This window comes from Neofelis nebulosa, chromosome 17 (genome assembly GCF_028018385.1).
Source record: "Neofelis nebulosa isolate mNeoNeb1 chromosome 17, mNeoNeb1.pri, whole genome shotgun sequence".
In the NCBI taxonomy this organism is placed as follows: Eukaryota; Metazoa; Chordata; class Mammalia; order Carnivora; family Felidae; genus Neofelis; species Neofelis nebulosa.
The window spans coordinates 48,539,923-48,556,103 of NC_080798.1; the positions used below are offsets into that span (position 1 = coordinate 48,539,923).

General features: G+C 36.0%; 1 protein-coding gene across 12 annotated transcripts in view; it reads left to right on the plus strand.

The window, feature by feature from the left end:
• The window catches only part of HYDIN (HYDIN axonemal central pair apparatus protein), a 439,740-nt gene that overhangs the window by 145,244 nt on the left and 278,315 nt on the right, over window positions 1-16,181 (plus strand). The window lies entirely within an intron of this gene.

Here is a 16,181-nt window from a genome sequence, read left to right on the forward strand (position 1 = left end):
AATGCTTTTTGCCTTCTTGCTAAGAAATGATTATCTTCTCCAAGATCACAAACATAGTCTCCTATGTTTACTTTTAGAGGGTAATAGTTGTAGCTTCAATGTTTAGGTTGATGGGTGATCTTTGAATTCATATATGTATATGTGTGAGGTAGGGGCTGTGTTTAATTTTTGTTCCCCATACAGATTATTGGCTCTTCTCCCTTCTATTATCTTGTTCTGGAATTCCAATTAGTTACTCTATTGTTCTGTTTCTATTACTACTTTACTATTTATTCCTTTTAACCTTTATTTTATGTTTTCCATCTCTTTGACTCTGTAACACTTCTCTGGATACTTTCTTCTCCATTCACTAATTCCCTCTTCCATGAAGTCTCATCTGCTGAGGTTTTTTTGTTTTTTTGGGTTTTTTTTTTTAATGTTTATTTGTTTTTGAGAGAGAGAGAGAGAGCAAGCAAGCAGGAGGAGGGCAGAGGGAGAGAGGGAGAGGGAGACACAGAATCTGAAGTAGGCTCCAGTCTTTGAGCTGTCAGCATAGAGCCTGACGCAGGGCTCAAACCCATGAACTGTGAGATCATGCCTGAGCCGGAGTTGGACGCTTAACCGACTGAGCCGCCCAGGCACCCCTCATCTGCTGAATTTTAATTTTTCCATTCTTGCATGTATTTTGCTTTCTGAAATTTTATTTGGTTCTTGATTAAATCTGTTCTTAAATCTGATTGCTCTCTACTCTTTCATTTTTCAAGTTTCCCTTTTATTTCTTAAATATGTTAAACATCGTTATTTTCGTTCTGCATCTCATCACTTAAATATATTATATCTGCTTATTTATTTATTTAGTTTCTGTTTATTGTTTATGATGGTTTTCAACCACAGTATCTATAGGGGAGGAAAAACATATTTTTCCTCCACCCTTCTAGGCTTTTGGGTGGGGCCCTGTAACAAAGACAGATCAAGAAGAGAAAAGCATACACTTATTTAATATAAGTTTTCCTTTGATGCAGGCAGGCTGAGTCTGGGGACCCAGAGGGGTCCTGCAGGAGCAGCCAGGAGGGTCCTCGGCTTCATGTAGGATGGAAATCAAACATGAGCCCACAGGAAATAAGAGCAGAATTTATTGAAGATATAGAGAGCTCAGATACAGACACAGCATTCGACAAACTCAGAAAGGGAAGGAGGGGGTCTTGTCTTTGTTCGGATTCTGGTATACATGTCCCCTCTGGCATCCAGGAACTGGTTAGAAGACCAAGGCCCAGGTGTTATTCTTGGAGCCAGGGAACCTTGGCATCAGGATGTATAGAGCCTTGGTCTGGAATGCACATATGCTGGCTTCCTCAGGTCCTTCTCACCTGGCCCTTCCTTAGATATCATCTATTCTAGAGGAATCATGAACTCCTTGTCCCTTACCAGGAGGGCATTCTGAGGCATGTGTAAAGTGGGCTGGGGTTGCATGTCCTGGCAAGAACAGAAAGCAGGAAGAAGAACAAAAGCTGATTTTTATGGGATCCTTCCATTTCCCCATCTCACCTTGGCATGGGAGCTTTCAGAAAGAAATGAAGACCTTGAAGAAGTAGTTAAACCTGGGTATTTTTTTGCTAGGTTTGATGAAGAGTAGAGTTGTGGAAAAATGTGTTAGGACCAAAACGGGTATGAGCTAAGTGTAGTAAACTTGGGAAAACAACTTCCTCTCAATGTCCGTCTGTCTCCAGACAAGTCTGCTCCTTTCATCCAAGTACAGGAGGGTACTTCTCACATGTGGGTCTTACGGCCTGCTTCAGTGGAAGATCAGAAAATCCTTTCTTATCTGCCGTTTCTCGGATTCCTTCCACTTGAAATAGGATGCCAAGGTGTGCCATATTTTGGGACAGTGTGTGCTGAACCCCATCATACCTCCTGCCCTTTTGTGTTTTGTAAATTCTGGATTTAGCATCCCCACTTCAGTCAGGCCCTCGACTTTATCTGCCATCATATGCACACAATGCAGTAAAGGAGAGGCTCAAGGGTTAACAGAAGCCATTACCACAAAAGACAGCCTTGGTACTACATTATTTCCTACAATTCTTCACCTCACTTTGATGTTCTTATTACCCTATAGGGTTAGGGATCCATTTTAAAGTAGTTTAAAAAGTATTTTGTTGAGAAGTTTGGTTATTTCAAACCTCAGTTTAATTTGCTGGTAAAATTGACTCTAATTTATGTCTTTTTTCACATCGTTCAGCATTATTTATTTCCTACTATTCTGTAATCCTCTCCATATATCATATTATAAACACGGTTTATCCCTTCATGTATTTACGTTTTCTCTAGTTTTTCTCAACAGTTTTCTGGGTAGAAGTCTCAAACACTGTGGTTAGAGTTATTCCTATACATTCAATATTTTGTATGTTTGTGTAAGTGATTTTTTAATTACATTTTTATTGAGGTATAATTTAGGCACAATAAGATGCACAGATGTTCACTGTACAGTTTGATGAGTTTTTTCACGTGTAAATACCTGTGTAACCACCACTCCCTGTGAGACAGAATATCCACGGCTTCCGAGAGTGCCTCATGCCCTCTCCAATCAGTCTCTCATCCCCATCCTAGACATTTGGGGTCCTGTCACTCCATATTAGTATTGCTTGTTCTTGGACTTCAAATAAATGTGCTCACATAGCACATCCTCTTTTGTGTCTGGTTTCTTTCACTCAACATAATGTCTTTGACATTTATGCATGTTGTGGCGTGTATCAGAAATTCCCTATTTGCTCCTGAGAAGCATTCCACTGTACAGTTATACATAGTTCATTCATTTTCCTGTTAGTGTAACTTTAGACCGTTTGAAGTTTGGGGCGATTATGAACAAAGCTTTAATAACAATTCTTGTACGAGTTGTATGTGTGCGTATGTTTTTACTTTGCTCAGGTCAGTGTTTAGGAGTGGAGCTGCTGGGTCCTAGAGTAGGTATACGCTTAACTGCTTAACTTTCTGCGAAACTTCCAAGCAGTTTCCTAAAGTGGTTGAAACATTTTCCATACCGCAACCCGCCCCCCCCCCCAACACTGGCAGTGGATGAGGGCTCCAGTTACTCCACATTCTCATCAACTCTTCGTCATTGTCAGTCTTTTATTTTTAGTCATCCTACTGGGTATGAAGTTATCACCAGCCAAATGTCAGCAAAAGCCTATGTATTTCATTTTTAATTGGCATTTCTGTATATGACTAATAATGTCGAGTGCCTTTTCATGTGCTTTGGACCTTTTTATGTTTCCTGTTCTCATGTGTATTCAGATTTTTTTGCCTATTCTTTATGGGGTTGTTTGTCCTTTTGCTTTTGACTTGTAGTTTTTAAAAATATATTCTCAATATAAGTCTTTCAGAAATAATTATTGTGAATATCTCCTCACAGTGGATTATTTTTCTAATTTTCTTAATGGTGTTTTTTCATTAGCAAAATAATTTAATTTTTATGAAGTACACTTTATCATTTTTTCCTCTTATAGATAGTATGGTATTTTTCTTCTAATTTTATTTTCTTAATTTTGGAGGGTATATCAAAAAAGGAGTTCACTTTTGTATATCGGTCTTTTATGTCTTCTCACCCTGATAAATTAACTTCCTGACTCAGTTTATCCGTAGATGATTTTAGATTTTGTATATATACAATCAGGTCATCTGAAAATAATGATAATTTTATTCTTTTTCAATCCTTAAACCTTTTCTTTCTTTTTCTTTCTTGCAGAGCTAGGCCTTTACCACAGCGTTCAATAGTAATGATGATGGCAAACATCCTTCTCTTATTCTCAGTCTCAGAGGGGAAATACTCAGTGTTTCATCATTTAGTATGATGCTTTTGGTGGGCACTTTATCAGATTAAGAAAATTCCTTTCTATCTCTAGGTTTCTAAGACCTTTAATTTTGAACAGGAATTGACTTTTATCCATTACTTCTGTATTTTTTGAGATGATCATATATGATTTCACCTTTTCATGTAATGGCTTTGTCTTTAATCTGAAAAAACAAATTGGTCTCATAAAACAAGTAGGGAATTATACTACTTTTTTTATTCTCTGGAAGGGTTTTGTTGTCATTTCTAATATTCATGTTATTTTTTCTTTAAGTGATTGAAAAATTCATTTTTTAAGCTATCTGGGCCTGGAGACTTTTTTTGTATGAAGGTTGTAAGTTATTCAGTTATTCAACTTATTTAGTACACTTAGATTTACTCAGATGTCTCTTTTTTTTTTTTCTTGTATAATTTTTGGTAAACTTTTTCAAGGAATCTTTGCATTTAATCTAAAAATTTTAATTTGTTGACATAAAGTTTATCATAATAACCCCAAACTTTGTAATGTCTGTAGGATCTATAGTGATGTCTCCTCTTTCATTACCGGTATTGGTAATTTCTGCCTTTTATCCCCTTTCTTTCTTTCTTTCTTTCTTTCTTTCTTTCTTTCTTTCTTTCTTTTTCTTTCTTCTTTCATGAATTTCAACAAAAGCCTTTGTGTTGTTAGTGTTGCTACTGGATGAAAGTGAAAAGTATGAGTGTTAATAAATTCAGTCACTGATACATTTCTTCCACCTGGATCTCTGTATCTTTGTGAGTATCATTTTTGTTAATGTCAAACCCTAAAATTAAGTATTGGAAAAAATGTGGCCTTAGAATCATGTTTTGATACCATATCACAAGAATGAAGTGTAGTCTATCTTTTGTTGGTAAACACATCAAATAAGTTATCTTTAAGATATTATTCATGTTTAACTCATCTTTTTAAATATTTTGGGTCATATTTTTTTAAATGTGTATTTATTTTTGAGAGAGAGAGTGCAAGCAGGGGAGGGGCAGAGAAAGAGGGAGACACAGAATCTGAAGCAGACTCCAGGCTCTGAGCTGTCAGCGCAAAGCCCGATGTGGGGCTTGAACTCATGAACTGTGAGATCATAACCTGAGCCGAAGTCGGACACTAAACTGACTCAGCCACCCAACTGCCCCTGAGTCATATTTTTTATACATTTCTCATATGTGTACTCTAGTATATTATGTATAGTATATATATAATTTATAAACAAATAAGTACACATGGTAGGAGTATAATGTCAAAAAATTTTATTTGGTTGGGTTTTGAGGCTAACAGCTTAGAGTGCTCATAGATCAATAGAATCAAAGCTTGAGAGAAGATCTAACTAATAATCAAATCCAGTTCTTAGATTTTACAAATGAAAAACTGAAGCTTTAAGAAATTAAGTGGCTTGCCCAATGTTGCATATGGAGCCAGAAGCCCTATTAGAACCCAGGCTCAAACTCTAACCTCCTGTGCGGTGATTTCTCCACCAGAGTGGGTCATCTCTCTAATCTGTTGTATCACTCCCTGTGCATTTTTTACTCCCTTAATCCATTGACTTTGAAATGCAGCTGCTTTCTCTCAGTGGCCCTCAATCTGGATTTTACTTTTAGGTAAGTATTTGGATTGGCACCCATACTTACATTTGTAGTCCTGTGCTAAAGGAAATGAATATCTGTGTACTAAAATTTAATCACTGTGGCAAAGTTTATTTCCACACTGTGAGGTTTGTTGTAGACTTTGGTTCACAAATGAAGGCATTTTCTAAAGATTACGGATAGAAGTAGGTAAACTATCTTGTAGCATTTTTCTTTACATGAAATGAACAGCTAATAAGAATATGCTTTCATCATTATTGTGGGTTATCAATGACCAGAACCTATAACCTTTCATTAGTGAAAAACAGTAATGACTGCCTAAACACAATTAATTAATCATGGAGCTTTTCCAAGCAGCTATCATCATTGCCTTCTCTTTTCACTAAATAAGCATCTGATTGAACTTTCTGCAGCTGTTTAAGTATGAATTGATTTGAGGAGGGACATTTAGCATGGATTTTTTTCACACTTCCCCAAACAATATTCCAGAAGGAGGAGCATTGATAATCCTCAGTGGGAAGTACTCAATCACATTTCTCACAGTTGTGTTTATGCCCTTCAGTTGCTTGCCCTCCATTCTTGATTAAACAGCTAGGAGATTTTGCTTTTTTAGCAATCAGAGTTTGAACCAGTGCTCTAGCCATTAACAAGGTTGAGTGTAAATTTCACCGCAATCTAATATTTTACTTATCAGCGATACCTGACCCAGAACTCTTCCCTCCTTTCTTATGCATATGCTCTTCTGTGGTAAAACCAAGTTGTTTAGGGAATTTATTTTAGCCCAGAAATGATTTAGTTACCTTTTTATTATGGTCTAAAACAGAGGAGCTAAAGTAACTTCATACCTTTTATAAACTAATTCCTCCTGAAGAGATTAAGAACACAGTTACTCAAGGGGTGCCTGGCTGGCCCAGTTGGTGGAGTGTGCGACTCTTGATCTCAAGATTGTGAGTTCAAGCCCCATGTTGGGTGTAGAGATTACTTAAAAATAAAATCTTCAAAAAAATAAAACAACAACTACTCAAGACTACATTTTTAACAAAATAAAACAGAAACAGAAACAAAAAAACAGAACAGTTGAGTAAACTAGTTCTATCATTTCAATAAAACTGAGAAGTGAAAATATTATTTGATTAATAAAAGACAAGCAAATGGTAATTGCTTAAATTTTGCACTTTGAACTGGATGTTGAGAAACTTTATATAATCTAAGGGTTCATGGAGATATTAGTATTCAGACAGGCTTTAAGAAAAAAGACATTCTTATTAAACCTTTGGTTACTTGAATGAACCCCCGAAGTAGGACCATAGCACTGTTTTTTATTCAATCCCTGGTGAGGTTGCTGTCACCTTAAAGGTGACATTAACCACTGGCATAATCAGGAAATAGAGCTGATGCACTTACTCAGCATTTTAAAAGTATTATGTCTCTTACTGAAGAGGAGCTATTTCAATTCAGATGTCAGAAGTTGGCAAAAAGGCTCCTTTCCCCAAAGGCATGATAATGTATTATTATTGAAGATACAAGTAATCATAATATTAGTACTTCACAGGACAGCTTTACAGTCATTCTATATTTTACTCTAATAAACCACAAAGAAGTTCTTTTTTTTTTCTCCTAAAGGTCAATAAAGGAATACCAAAATACAACATAGTAAGTAATTGAGTGCAATATGTTATCTTACAGTTGAAACTACTAAGTAATATGTATCTGAGCATACCTATGCAGGCTTGGCTGCATAAGCTTTGTTTCAATTGTGTGGTTATTATAGTTAATTGTAAGTGTGTGCTGTTATAATTAGAAAACCTAGCAGAACATAGTTATTACAAAAGAGTAAATATTGTAACGTGGTTTCAGAAGCAATGGAAACATTCCTTGACCTAGTTTTCTTTTCTTCATTTCTTATTCCATAGCTGAGGATAAGGAATAGCAGAAGTTTGGACACACTGATGGTTAGAGATTGTTAGGAAGGTGGAATGAGGTTTCTGTAAATTACATAGCAAGTGAAGACTCAAGTCATTAGGTGTTTGTATTTAAAGGGACATTAGGGGACTTTTCTTAACTCCATTTATTTTATTAAAAAAACTTTTAATTGATGTATAGTTGACATACAACATAGTAGTTTCGGGTGTACAACATGGTGACTGGACATTTATATACATTACAAATTGTTTGCCATGGTAAGTATAGTTGCCATCTGTCACCATACAAAATTACTGCAGTATTACTGACTGTATTCCCTATTCTCTACTTTTCATCCCTGTGATAATTTTATAACTGAAAATTTGTACCTCTTAATACCCTTCATTTACTTCATCTTGCCCCCCCACTTCCCTCCCCTCTGGCAGCCACCATATTGTTCTTTGTGTTTATTTAACTCCCTTTATTTTAATGATGAGTAAACTAAGGCCCAGAGACATTAAATGACCGTATACCCACAATGGAATACTACGTGGCAATGAGAAAGAATGAAATATGGCCTTTTGTAGCAACGTGGATGGAACTGGAGAGTATGATGCTAAGTGAAATAAGCCATACAGAGAAAGACAGATACCATATGGTTTCACTCTTATGTGGATCCTGAGAAACTTAACAGAAACCCATGGGGGAGGGGAAGGAAAAAAAAAAGAGGTTAGAGTGGGAGAGAGCCAAAGCATAAGAGACTGTTAAAAACTGAGAACAAACTGAGGGTTGATGGGGGGTGGGCGGGAGGGGAGGGTGGGTGATGGGTATTGAGGAGGGCACCTTTTGGGATGAGCACTGGGTGTTGTATGGAAACCAATTTGACAATAAATTTCATATATTAAAAAATAAATAAATAAATAAAAATAAATAAATGACCGTATACCTAAGTAAAGCTGGAACTTGAACCCAGGTCTTTGGCACCCTCTGAGGCCAGCATACTTTCTCAGTCGTACACTACCTTCCATATAGATGGGGAATACTGCCTTTGCATTGCCGCGATGTGCTGGGTAAGCTCAGTCAAGTCTAGTAAGTTGTTTCCTGAGCCCTTCAGAGAATGAGCACTTCTGATGAAGTTTGATTTAGCAATTCACTTGCATGGTGAATTTGACCCTGCTGTGATGAAGAGATGAGAAACACCCTTTCCATCAACCTGCTAGTTGCTAGAGAATTTATGGCTCCACTCATACATTTTATTTATTACCCTCTGTTGTCTGAAAGTACTGAAACCACAGTATGAAATGTATTGTGTATATAACTGGCTTCATATTTTTTTTTGTAAAATTAATTTTGTTCTTTTTTTTTTGTTCTTTTTTGTTTGTTTGATAGTAGCAAAATGTAATGGCAAGATGTAATGAGACTTCCACAAAACATATTTTTACTAGGACATAATAAATGACCGTGGTTAACCTCATCTACAATGATTACAACGTTCAACCCCAGAAACTAAAAAGGAAGCAAAGTGGGAACAGGCCTTCCAAGGAGACACAAAAATTCCAATGCTGGCAACAGCAACCTTATCCATTCTCACAGGCATAATATTCCTTTCATCCTATCTGTTTTCTCAGTAGCTTGGGATTGGGAACACTTTCTAAGGTTGTAGAAATAAGACAGGAGTTACTGCTTCCTTTACTTTGTGGATCTGATGATTTGGGGAAGATAGATTGAAAAAAAAATCAATATTAGATGGTTTTCAAAAAGAGTATAATGGCTCTTGCTATATTTCTGGAAAACAGTTTTGCAGTGAGCAACTCAAATTGATGACATTAGTCCCTCTGACCCTAGATTTGTATGAAATAAGTAAGCCCTTGGATCTTTTCCCTTGATGAGATTTTAAGCAATGAAATAACTTCAAATAACTACAGAAGCACAGAAATAACATAACCAACAGCCATTATATTTAACACAACTCAACATTTTGCTATACACATTTCTTTCAGATATTTTATGGAAAACTAAACTGATAATAGATTTGAAGTTCTCTCATTATTCTTTCCTGATCTAATTCCCATGGCTTGGTCCTCAGAGGAACTGTATTGGGTACATTTTAATGCTATTTTTACGTATTTATCCATAAACAATGTATCTATTGTCTTGAGTAGTTTTAAACTTCACATAAGTGATATCATACTGTATATACCATTTCCCAACTTGACTTTTTCATTCAACCTTATGTTTTAAATATCTAAACACATAGATACAAATAGCTGTGATTCATTTTAACACCATGAACATGCTATAATCTACCTATTCTCCTACTGAATATTAATATGTTCTTCCCAGTTTTTTGCTATTACAAACAGTGCCACAGTGAGTATCTCTGTATATGTCTTGTGCAGCTGGATGAGATTGTCTTTAGGAAGTGCAATTGCAGAGTTATACAGCAAGTATGTCTTGAGCTTTATTGGAAACTAAGTTGGTTAGTCAGGTGGTTGTACCAATTTGTATTTTCATCAGCATTATATGGAAATTCTTGTTTTTTCCACACCACTGCCAATAGAGTACCAAGCAGCATTTCAAACTGTTTGAATTTTGTTAATCTAATTGTTACAAAATAGTATTTTAGTGTATATTTCTCTCATTACTATTGCTATCTGACAGCTTTACATGTTTCCTGAAAGCCCTATAATGCTTCCTTACATTAAAGTTTTGGATGAGTAATGTATTCATGTGTTCAAAAATCAAAAGTTTATATTGAAAGGTGTCATTTCTACTTTACCTCATTCATCCCACACAGCTCTAATTTTATTCCAGTGTTTTTATGCAAATAGATGCAAACATGAATGCATATTCTTAATTTCCCTCCTTACATAAAAACAGCACACTATGAATTGTTCTAAACCTTACTTTTTTTCACTTAATCATATACCCTGGAGATCTTTCCATATCACCTTTTTTAATTTTATTTTTTATTTTTTAAAATTTACTTCCAAATTAGCATATAGCGCAACAATGATTTCAGGAATAGATTCCTTAGCGCCCCTTACCCATTTAGCCCATCCCCCCTTACACACCCCCTCCAGTAACCCTCTGTTTGTTCTCTACATTTATGAGTCTCTTCTGTTTTGTCCCCCTCCCTGTTTTTATATTAATTTTGTTTCCCTTCCCTTATGTTCATCTGTTTTGTCTCTTAAAGTCCTCATATGAGTGAAGTCATATGATATGTCTTTCTCTAATTTCACTTAGCGTAATACCCTCCAGTTCCATCCACGTAGTTGCAAATGGCAGGATTTCATTCTTTTTGATTGCCGAGTAACACTCCATTATATATATATATATATATATATATATATATATATATATATATATACCACATCTTTATCCATTCATCCATCGATGGACATTTGGGCTCTTTCCATACTTTGGCTATTGTTGATAGTGCTGCTATAAACATGGGGGTGCATGTGTCCCTTCGAAACAGCACACCTGTATCCCGTGGATAAATGCCTAGTAGTGCAATTGCTGGGTCATAGGATAGTTCTATTTTTAGTTTTTTAAGGAATCTCCATATTGCTTTCCAGAGTGGCTGCACCAGCTTGCATTCCCAGTGGTACAAATATTTTAACCACTTTTTTTTTGTTTTTACTTAAAATTTTTGCACCATGAAAAATTTCTTTTTTCATTTTTATGTAATAAAATTTCTTAATATGTTTTAGAGGAATCTAGATTTTGAGACATGGTTAGAAAACTTCCCCCTGTAAAGTTACAAATACTGTGTATTGTTGTACTTTTATGGTTTCATGTTGAACACTTAAATATTTTATTCATTTGACATCTATTCTTTTGTTAGACATAGGATATGTTTTCTTCCTATGGTTACCAAGTTGTCCCAAAAGCACTTTTTTTTTTTTTTACAAAAAGTTTATTGTTACACCAATGATTTGAGATGCTGACTTTGTAATATAATATACTCCAACATGTATTTGGGCCTATTTTAACTTTTAATTCTATTCCATTGATCTGTTTCTTAATGCCATTTTAATTAGACTTTATACTATGTTTTAATTCTCTCAGTTCCTATATTATTGAATTTTTAAAATAAAAAATATGGTTTGAATTTTGTCAAATTCTTTTTCAGCATCAATGGAGAACATTATATAATTTTTCTCCTTAGATCTATTCTGAATTAATAGATTTCCTAATAGTGAGCCATCTTTTCATTCCTGAAATAAACTCCACTTGGTTGTGAAGTATCTTTTAATGTGTTGATGAATTATGATTTTTAATTTTTTCTTTAGGATTTTACATTGATATTCAGAAGTGTAATCAGTTTATGTGTTGGCCTATTTTAATACCAATGTTATACTGAAAATACAATGTTGGAAATGAAAAACTAATTGTATTAGCTTAATAGTAGAATGTACATAGCAGAAGACAGCGCTAGTATACCTGAAAATATCTAAACTGAAGCACAGAGAGAAACAAAAAAGAATGGGAAAAAAAATAGAGCAGAAAGCAAAAGCCATGCAGGACACAGTCAAAAGGTCAACATGCATATAATTGGAGTTTTAGAAATAGAGGAGAGAGTGGGGTAAAAAAATATTTTAAGAGATAATGGCTGAGAATTTTCCCAAAATGCTGAATGATATTAATTCATGGTTCACAAAGCTTAGCAACCACTTGTTAGTACAAACACTACTGAAAACTAAAGCAAAGAGGATGTCATAAAAGGAGTCAGAAGAAAAAAAGACACATTACCTTAAAGGGCATACTAATAATACTGATGACAAACTTTTCAGCTGAAATTATGAAGCCAGAAGATAGTAACATGGTATTATTCAAGTGCTGAAAGAAAAATAATGCTGATTTATAATCCTTTACTTTTTGACAAAATCGTTAAAAATAAAGACAAAACAAAGATATTTATAGACAAAAAAAAGAATGAAAAACTATAACTTTTTGGTTGGCATTGTTTTTTACTTCATCACATTGAAGAAGCCATTCCATTTTTGTTTGTTTTTTTGTTTCCATTGTTTCAGTTGAAAAGTTAGCTGTATTTCTAACCGTGCATCCTTTTGAAGATAATTTGTCTCTTTTGAAGATATATCTATCTTTTCCTCTGGCTGTTTTTAGGATTTTCTCTTTGTCTTTGGTTTTCTTTAGTTTTCTTTTACTACAATATATTCATGTATTAATTTCTCTTAATTTATTCTACCTGACATTTGTTGGGCTTTTTGAATTGTAAAGTGATACATTTAATCAATCCTAGAAAACTCATAACCATCATCTCTTGAAATACTGTCTTTGCTTTATTATATATTTCTTCTCCAAGTTTCTAATTAAACACTTTTATACATTTTCACTCCATCTACCTAGTCTTTTACTCATTCATTGTTCATTTTTCATATATTTTTACTTCTTCATTGCCTTTTGTATTTTCGGAACCACATTCCATTTAACTAATTTTTCATAAAATTATTAAAATTATCTTATTAATCTTATTTTTAGAGATTTAAAATTTTAGGTGATTTTATTTTATTTTATTTCTATAAGAGCCTAGAGTATGACTCTTTTTCACATTTTCTTTTGTCTTCTGTACCTTCTTTTTTTTTTTGGATTTTTTTTTCAATATATGAAATTTATTGTCAAATTGGTTTCCATACAACACCCAGTGCTCATCCCAAAAGGTGCCCTCCTTAATACCCATCACCCACCCTCCCCGCCCTCCCACCCCCCATCAACCCTCAGTTTGTTCTGTTTTTAAGAGTCCCTTATGCTTTGGCTCTCTCCCACTCTAACCTCTTTTTTTTTTTTTCCTTCCCCTCTCCCATGGGTTTCTGTTAAGTTTCTCAGGATCCACATAAGATCTTTTTCACATTTTCTAGATCTTTGTTTGATTTCCCACTCCTTTTGTATAACTACAAGTTCATCTTTTGTTTCTTTATTATTTATTTATTTATTTTATTATATGAAATTTATTGTCAAATTAGTTCCCATACAACACCCAGTGCTCATCCCAAAAGATGCCCTCTTCAATGTCCATCACCTACCCTCCCTTCCCTCCCACCCCCCATCAACCCTCAGTTTGTTCTTAGTATCTTTTGTTTCTTTAAGTGTAGTTGGTTTTCAGTCTATGTGATGATTCTAGTATATAATTCTTTGTTAATCTGTTTCTGTTTTTCTTATATCTGCTCATTCAAATAAATGGAGTTTTGTCCTGGTTATATTGGGCTGTGTACTTAAAAAATGTTGAAAATTTTGAAATCTCTGTACCTTTTGGATATACAGGTACTTTCCTCTAAAGAGAAATGAGTTGCTTATGCTAGGCTTCTGAGGGTGAAACCAGTCCATGATCGCCACATCCAAGGACTGAAGTTCCCTGCAAGATACAGACAATTCCAGTGTAATATTTAACTCTGTTAACTTTCTCTATATGTGTTCATATATGTTCTTCCATGCATGCTCATTGATCTTTTTGGTCCTATTTTTCCTAAAATTTTGGCCTGGTAGTTTAGTATCATTGCTGGGGGAAAAAAAATCACATATGTCTCATTTTAAATAGTACAATGAGCCAGACTTGTTTATGGCCTCCTTTGTTTAAGAAAGGAGCTACTTTTTTTTAATATCAAATTTATTGTCAAATTGGTTTCCATACCAGTGCTCATCCCAAAGGTGCCCTCCTCAAAGGAGCTACTTTTAAAGGGAAGGTGGATGGGGCGCCTGGGTGGCTCAGTCAGTTAAGCTTCCAACTTTGGCTCAGGTCAGATCTCATGGTCTGTGAGTTCAAGCCCCTCCTCCGGCTGTGTGCTGACAGCTCAGAGCCTGGAGCCTGCTTCACATTCTGTGTCTCCCTCTCTCTCTGACCCTCCCCCGTTCATGCTCTGTCTCTCTCTGTCTCAAAAATAAATAAATGTTAAAAAAAATTTTTTTAAAGGGAAGGTGGAAGTTGAAATAAGAATGTAATTGCAAAATAAATAAACTTATTTTTAAAAGTCATAAGGAAAAGAGGGCGCGGTGGCACGTCGGGAGGCTGAGGCAGGAGGATCGCTTGAGCCCAGGAGTTCTGGGCTGTAGCTCGCTACCCGGATCGGGTGTCCGCACTAAGTTCGGCATCAATATGGCGACCTCCTGGGAGCGGGGGACCACCAGGTTGCCTAAGGAGGGGTGAACTGGCCCAGGTCAGAAAAGCCATAAAGAAAAGAATTAAATTAGACTACATAAAGACTCAGAAAAAAAGACTTAGGAAAAAGTCATAAAGAAATTCAAATGTCTAAAAGAGGAAAAAAGTGCAACATGTATGACAAAAAGCTAATTTTTTTTAATGTTTATTTTTGAGAGAGAGACAGAGTGTGAGCAGGGGAGGAGCAGAGAGAGAGGGAAGCACAGAATCCAAAGGAGGCTCTAGGCTCTGAGCTGTCAGCACAGAGCCCAACACAGGGCTCAAACCCACGAACTGTGAGATCATGACATGAGCCAAAGTTGGACGCTTAACCAACTGAGCCACGGAGGCGTCCCAAAAACTATTTTCTTAATATCAAAAAGATCTCGCAAATTGATAACCAAAAGGTAAACTTCTCAAAAGGAAAACCACCAAGGCTAAAATAGGCTTCTCACAGAAAAAAACTACACACACACACACACACACACACACACACATATCGAATTAATAGATGAAAAGATGTTCAACATCACCCATAATTAAGACTATGCAAATTAAAACAACGAGTTTTTCCACCTACCAGATTGTTAAATTTAGCTAATCAGAAAGTTTAAAAGTTGACAAGAATTCTTTCTTTCCTTCTTTCATTCATTCATTCATTCATTCATTTTTGAGAGAGAGAGAGTGCATGAGGGAAGGGGCAGAGAGAGAGGGGGACAGGGGATCTGAAGCAGCTCTGTGCTGACAAAAGTGATCCTGATGTGGGTCTTGAACTCACAAACTGTGAGATCATGACCTGAGCTGAAGTCAGATGTTTAACCAACTGAGCCCCCCAGTGTCCCTATTTTGTTTTCTTTCTATGTAACTACTATGTAATTATGTAATCCAGATAGAGTGTGTGTGTGTGTGTGTGTGTGTGTGTGTGTGTGTGTGTTTCATTTTTGTTTTCTTTTCATTGCTGCTGTTTAAAGAAGTGGTTCCTTTCAAGTAGTCAGCTTTTTACTAATGTAGTCAGTTATTCTTTCTTTCTGATCTCCTTTGATTGGACTTAGATCCTTGCATGATGTTCAGCTCTTCCCAGATATTACTTGGTATAGTTACTTTAAGAATCATGGGCACCTGAGTGGCTCAGTTGGTTAAAGATCTGACTTTGGCTCAGGTCATGATCTTGTGGCTCATGAGTTTGAGCCTCACATTGAGCTCTGTGCTGATAGCTTGAAGCCTGGAGTCGGCTTCACATTCTGTGTCTCCCTCTCTCTCTGCCCCTTCCCTGCTCGTACTCGTTCTCTCTCTCTCTCAGCCATAAACATTAAAAAAAAAAAAGAATCAGAATTCTGGGGAGCCTGGGTGGCTCAGTCAGTTGAGCCTCTGACTTCAGCTCAGGCCATGATCTCATGGTTAAGAGTTCGAGCTTTCCTTTGGGCCCTGTGTTCTCAGTGCAGAGCCTGCTTTGGATCCTCTGTGTCCCTCTCTGCCACTCTCCAACTTGTGCTTTCCCTCTCTCTCAAAAATAAATAAACATTAAAAAAAAAAGAAGGGTTCTGGGTGGCCAGGTGGCCCTAGGTAGCTGATTCAGTTAAGCACTGGACTCTTGTTTTCAGCTTAGGTCATAATCTCATCGTTCATGAGTTCAAGCCCCACATCGGACTCTGTGCTGACAGTGTGGAGCCAGCTTGGCCTTCTCTCTCTCCTTCCCTCTCTCTC